Source organism: Camellia sinensis, chromosome 9, assembly GCF_055761805.1.
Source record: "Camellia sinensis isolate YWXY chromosome 9, ASM5576180v1, whole genome shotgun sequence".
NCBI classification, from domain to species: Eukaryota; Viridiplantae; Streptophyta; class Magnoliopsida; order Ericales; family Theaceae; genus Camellia; species Camellia sinensis.
The window spans coordinates 128,979,922-128,986,295 of record NC_138969.1 but is presented as its reverse complement, the minus strand read 5'-3'; the positions used below and the strand labels follow the sequence as shown (position 1 = coordinate 128,986,295).

Here is a 6,374-nt window from a genome sequence, read left to right as displayed (position 1 = left end):
CTGCATTTTTTTTGAAAACTGTTGTATCGGTGTCCATGTCCATGCTTACTAGATTATAGGGTTTTTGGTAGAGGACAAAGTGAAGATTTGAATAGATAAGAAGATCATATCTTCTACTTTTTATGTATTTATTTGATGATCCTAACACAAGACATGTTTTAAAAGTAAGCTAACATCAATTACTAATAAATTAATTAAGTAATTGGCATGAGGAAAAAGGTTCCAGTCACTTCATAAAGTCTTCTTCTTAACAATGATCCAGCTATTATTTGCTTGATACTGGCAAAACAATTAAAATACATTATTAAAACAAAATTATCATAAAGGAGTTTGGATCAAACTGTGATGTCCATGGGTTGCACACACTTGCTCTTTGATAGGAACAAGGAAACAAAGTATTGCTTGGATGATTGGAGGCAACAGGTTAAGAAGGTGAAACGTCAAGTAGTCAGCACTAGCAGGCTACACACAACCAACTTGTGTATTCAAACTGGTATGACAGATTTCTTTAAATGAAAAAATAAAATAAAAATCCATAATCTGTAGTTCATTAGGTAAAGCTTACCTGCAAAGCCTTTGCCAATATGATACTGAACCCAAACAAGCTTCTCATCAGGAGGAACTTTTTCCCCAATATACTTCTGTACATTAAAAAGCAGGGAAATACCCATCACTATGCTAAAAAAAATGTTGTGATAGCATTATATGAATTTTAGCAATGAAACAGAAATTTTAAAGCAGAACAGGATGAAAACAGAATAGAACAGGATGAGTTTAAGTAATCAAAACAGAACAGGATGAAAAAAAAAACAAAAAAAAATTGTGAAAGTAGAAGGAATGAATGAATAGTTCTGTTAACCTAAAGTTTTATTACTTTAACATGTTATTCCCTTAAAGCCGGATAAAGCACTTCAACTAGAGCAAGGGTGTTCAGATATGCGTGGTCATTAATCCTTTCATTTTATTTTCATATTTCAGACTTCGTGATCTTAAACAACTCGGTGAGTTCATCACCTCTCTTTTGCATTAGAACCTATATTATTAAGAATAGTTTTCAGATTAATCAAAGTTCAAAATATATATTTGATTTTTCTTTTGAATAGTATCTTGTACATTGTGTATTTCACCTGAAGTATGAAGAATTTAGCCAGAACTTTGAATTTATGAATGTGTTTAGGAGCTCTCAGTGGAATAGATTATGAGCCAAATAGGTTTCAGAGTATATACTCAAAGATAATTTATTACAGATGGTTCAGTATATAATATAGGAAGCATAATCTGGTTCTGTGACAACATATGCATGAAACGAAGATGGATTACGGATTTTGGTTGTCTTGTGTGGTGGAGTTATAGCAATTTTCAAGTTCTAACATGAAATGAATTGAAATAAATCTAAGTGGAAGATCAATGTACTAGTTTCTGTCTGTGTGTCTGCTTGTGTGCATGCCTTTGGCTACTTGTTGATTATTATTTTTATTAAATCTGGTTTGTATCTTAGGAATATGATCAATACACTAGTTTGTGCATTGCAGAAAAGAGATGTGCTTCTGGATGGCTTTTGTAGCACTTCTTATTTTATCAGTACAAAGACCATGAGTGCATTACTGCATTCTAGGTTTGAAGTACCCAAAAGATCACCACTTGTTGAAATTCTGGGACAGTGTTAAATGTGTTTTTGAAACTAGCTTTTCTGTATTTTCAGGGATGGCACACATGGTTTATCCAGGGGCTGTGCATTCTAGGTTTGAACATTCTCTTGGAGTGTATTGGCTTGCTGGTGAGGCTGCTCACAAGCTTAAAACTCACCAAGTATGGAATCTGCATACTCTGCTAATTTAATTGCACAACTTAAATTCTTGGGGATTTTATATTTTACATTTTTTCCATTTTTGCAGCGGATGGAGCTTGGTATTGACCACTTTGATATACAAACAGTGAAACTTGCAGGTAACCAACTTTATATTCCACACGGTGCTTCATTTTTTGTTTGTTTGTTTTGTTTTTGAGTTATCTGATGTTTTATTAAGCTATTTCTTCAATTCCAGGACTCTTGCATGATATAGGCCATGGGCCTTTCAGTCACTTGTTTGAACGCGAGTTTCTTCCTCAGATTTCTACCCTTATTATGATTTATATAAAGAGAGGCTATTAGCATTTGAAGCAACTAACATGCGTACATGCTGGTTAGCCCAATTCAACCAAATTTGCTAAAAAAGGAGTGGGCTTGTGAAGAGAACATTTGAGCTTATGATGTGTATATGACTCTTTAGGCATGTCATTGACCAATACCAAGATAGTAATCACTTCCATATAATTGACAAGACCTTCATCAAGCAATATAGCAACCCAACATTTGTAGGATATTTTAATTAAATTTTCCTGGTTTAAACACCTTCAACTGTGAGAGTAATAAGATGCATATAGTACAACTCCATAACAATATAATGTTAACTCTGTTGTCACATAAGGAATTTTAAGCCAACTAGCCTTTCCAGAGCCTCACATGGATGCTTAGGTTCAAACACATTGAATCAAATAAATATGATACTGGTGAATGGAAAAGAGCTACAAGATGTTGTAAATAATAAACAACTCATATCAATTGATCAAGAAAATAAGAGATTACATGCATTATACCTGGTAGTTGATGCCTCTTCTTTGAAGATCACGAGGCAACAATGGATGTTGAGGATACTTCTCTTCCAAATACTGCAAATTACTAAGCACATGTTAGAAACATTGAAAATTTTTAATAAAATCAAATCCAATGGGGTGAAGACAATAAAGGTCCAACCACTCACCATTAAGATTGCAAAAGAGTCAGAAAGCACAATGTCCTCATCCACCAACACCGGCACATAACCAATAGGTTCCATTGCATTCCATCAGCCACATCAGCATTGAACTGCACCACAATCTCAAGAAGGCTTCACTGACTTGCAACTGCCCATTGTGCATATTCATCCTGTAGATAGGAAAGATAGCGTTAAAAACTATGATGGATGAACCACTTTATTATGAAAACTCTGAACCAAAAAATTGCAAACCTTTCCAGCAGGAGATGCAAGATGCCTCAATCGCTCGGCTTCACTTGGATCAGAAGCATGAGCAGCCAGGGCAAGTAATGCAGACTGGAAAACACATACATTTAACAAATTAGTTAATGAGAGTTCACATATATAATATTATGAGCAACACATAACTAAACAAACAATGGCCCTACCTTCTTCGGAAAGCTCAAAAGATCCGCATATCGAGTCAGTGCCGTTCTTATGGTACATGCAGGGAAAGGAGGCAGCAATGAGCTACCACTAAGTGGAGTGCCATCCTCTTTATCGGTGTGAATGGAGAAATTTGTATCTGGTGATAAATCCATTAACCTTTCAGCTTCCTCCACAATGTCAATCACATTCTCACAGTACACGCCGACATGGTCCCCAGTTTCATATCTGTGGACAAAGAAAGTGAAGAAAGATAAATGAACAAAGTTGATTCATCATTAAATGCATGCCTTTTCTAATCCAATTTGTTTTAAATTTAAAGAGCAGGCATTTTCCATTTAAAGCTAAAGCAAAATCCAGTTGACAATTTGCTTACCAAAAATAAATAATAGTAGTTAGTCGACAGAATTTGTCATCACCTTATTCCAAATATACATCCATAATTAAGTGAATTAGAATTGCAACTTACACAAGTCCAGTTCCAGCAATGTCAAATTCTAGATGGGTGCAAGATCGATCAGAGGCAGCAGTATGAAGCTCCTTTTTCACAGCCACATTAGACCTTAATTCCAAGATAAAATATTTGTTAGGTTACAGAAGCCAAAGCATATAATTAACTGGCAACAGAAAAATTCAGGATTTAAAACATTCTTTTGGTACGTGCATGGATGTTGTGCATCATGAACAGCATGACCATTTGACATACTCATGCTCTTGTCCAATATTGATGCATCTGTGCCGTCATGATATACCACACGATATTCCAACACAGCAGTGGTGTAAGGAGTTGCAACAGTTGAACTGTCATCATCCTTAAGCAACTGATCTAACTCTCGCCAAAGTAATTCCCGCCTACATTAGCAGCAGTAACTAAGCTTTTATTTCTATATATCTTAAAGAAGTTGCAAAAATATATATGCTATGAGTTCCAGGTAATGATTCATGTTCTTAATACCATGCAGCAAAGTCATCTTCCATGCATTGATCATCATCTCCAAGACCCACTGGAACAAGACGCTTTCCACCTGTAAATGATAAACATAATCATGAGCAAAACAGAAATAAACACTAATTCAAGGTAACAAGAGCACGATTGGAAGAGACAATGACACTTTACCCATCACCTAAAGGAATATAATTTCTCCATTAATATTTCAATAAGTCATCTTTTCACTCTTTGTTTATTTGCAAATGTAAAGCCCACTTCAATAGAGTTATATGGCATGGTACTCAATTCTCTTGGCAATCACAACAATGGGATGGATGTAAATTGGAGTATGTCCTAGAGTGAAGTCACTTACACAAACCTCCACACAACCAAACAAGACCTACATTTTTTTGACTAGCAACAAATTGTTTATTTCTGTACTATCTTAGCTATGCAAATAGTACAGTAAACATGTATATTTGCCTATGATAACAGAAATTACAAGAAACTGGGACTAAAATATTATTACAACGCATGTTTCAAACATAAGGCAATAGCATGCATGGTTAGGACTAAATACAATGGTATCATTCAACAATTTATAGAGATGCAAGACACCACAATTTATCAAAAAAATTTAACGGTAATCAACAGAAGCAAATAAGTACTGCTATAACTTTTCCCATGTCCAATCCACAGTTTAGCATTCACTCCTCAAGTATAGTAACTTTTGTTCAAATTCCAACAAATTGACGCAAAAGGTCACTAGAGGAGAACAAAACAGGGATTCAAAACATACCCTGCTCATCAAGGACCTCATCCACTATCTTTGCTATCTGTTTCCCAATAACACAACCACAAATACAAAATTTTAGTTAAGAATTACACTGCATACACACATAATATATACGTGAAATTGACCAAAACATGAAATGAAATGAAATCCAGACCTTGTTGAAATGCTCATATTGCCTGTTGCCAAGGCCAAACACTCCGTACGAAAGATTAAGCCCTTTCTCTCTCCCTTTACCCTATAGGCAGTCATATAACACGCCATGAAACCCAAATCTCACTTGGTAGAAGAACCATAGTAACAATAAAAATTAGAAATTAATCAAAATTTACCTCTGAAAACCATTTATAGAACCTTGTAGAATTGTCAGTTGGCTCACCATCTCCATAGCTATACCATAACAAACAAATAAATTAAATACAATGTTATATACCAACAATACACGAGTATGTATATATGTATGTATGTGATGTGAAGTAAAAACTCACGTAGCTAAAAAGAAAAATGCCACAGTTTCTTTCTTCAATTTCTCCTCATATTCTTCATCAGTGGCGGCATAATCATCCTATCAACCATTCATTCAATCAATAATCAACCCTAAAATTAAATTTTAAACAATTACATCAAAAAAAAAGGAGCAAAAAAAGTCAAACTCACCATATCAATTACTTTAAAGCTTGCCTTTTCGTATCTCGCTTTACCTTCCTCAGCAAGTGCCTGAAAAGTTGAAAAAAACAGCAATCGAATCAGTCAAAGTAATTCAATGAATCCCAACCTGTTTGAGAAAGTGGTGGTGGTGGTGAATATGAATTCATATATAAATATGATGATGATTCAGGTCCTGCCTAATGAGAAGTCCTTGGATCACAACTTACAAACTGAATGAGAGGCGAAGATCTCTTCATATAATACATTTGAGTATTTGAATTCACTCCAAATGAATCCCAAGCAGTTTGTGGAGGTGAGTTCAACCCATACGAACCCCAAGTTGTTTGAGGAGGTGAGTTGAGTATTTGAATTCACTCCAAATGAATCCCAAGCAGTTTGTGGAGGTGAGTTCAACCCATACGAACCCCAACTTGTTTGAGGAGTTGGGCATACTCCATATGGTCCTTCACCCCAACCCATCTGAGGAGATGGGTTCACCCCACATGGCCCCCAACCTGTTTAAGGAAGTGGTGGTGGTGGTGAATACGAAGGTTCTTCTTTAATTTCTGGACTACGATGTATATGAATATGACCCCGTGAAGAACCCAGTTCAGAATCAAACCCAGAAGACAAATCCAATGGGGACTAAACTGGGTGTACCATTTTTTTAAAATAGAAAAAACAATCACTTTTATTAGTTTCAGTGTCACCCCTAATTTGATTAAAATACACACGAAAATTATTGAGGCAAGAAACTTACAGTGCACTGCCCTGAAATGATTTT

At 35.4% G+C, this 6,374-nt stretch overlaps 1 pseudogene across 1 annotated transcript; it reads right to left on the bottom strand.

The window, feature by feature from the left end:
- Positions 1 to 336: 336 nt before the first annotated feature.
- LOC114276437 (NADPH--cytochrome P450 reductase 1-like) lies at positions 337 to 6,070 on the bottom strand (annotated as a pseudogene). Its single transcript, XR_014341315.1, has 14 exons — positions 5,822 to 6,070; positions 5,600 to 5,659; positions 5,431 to 5,507; positions 5,275 to 5,332; positions 5,100 to 5,180; positions 4,949 to 4,985; positions 4,177 to 4,246; positions 3,882 to 4,073; positions 3,691 to 3,783; positions 3,224 to 3,449; positions 3,048 to 3,131; positions 2,802 to 2,965; positions 2,638 to 2,709; positions 337 to 641 (listed from the first exon to the last, which is right to left on the bottom strand). The product of XR_014341315.1 is annotated as an NADPH--cytochrome P450 reductase 1-like (transcript).
- Between the last annotated feature and the right edge of the window lie 304 nt (positions 6,071 to 6,374).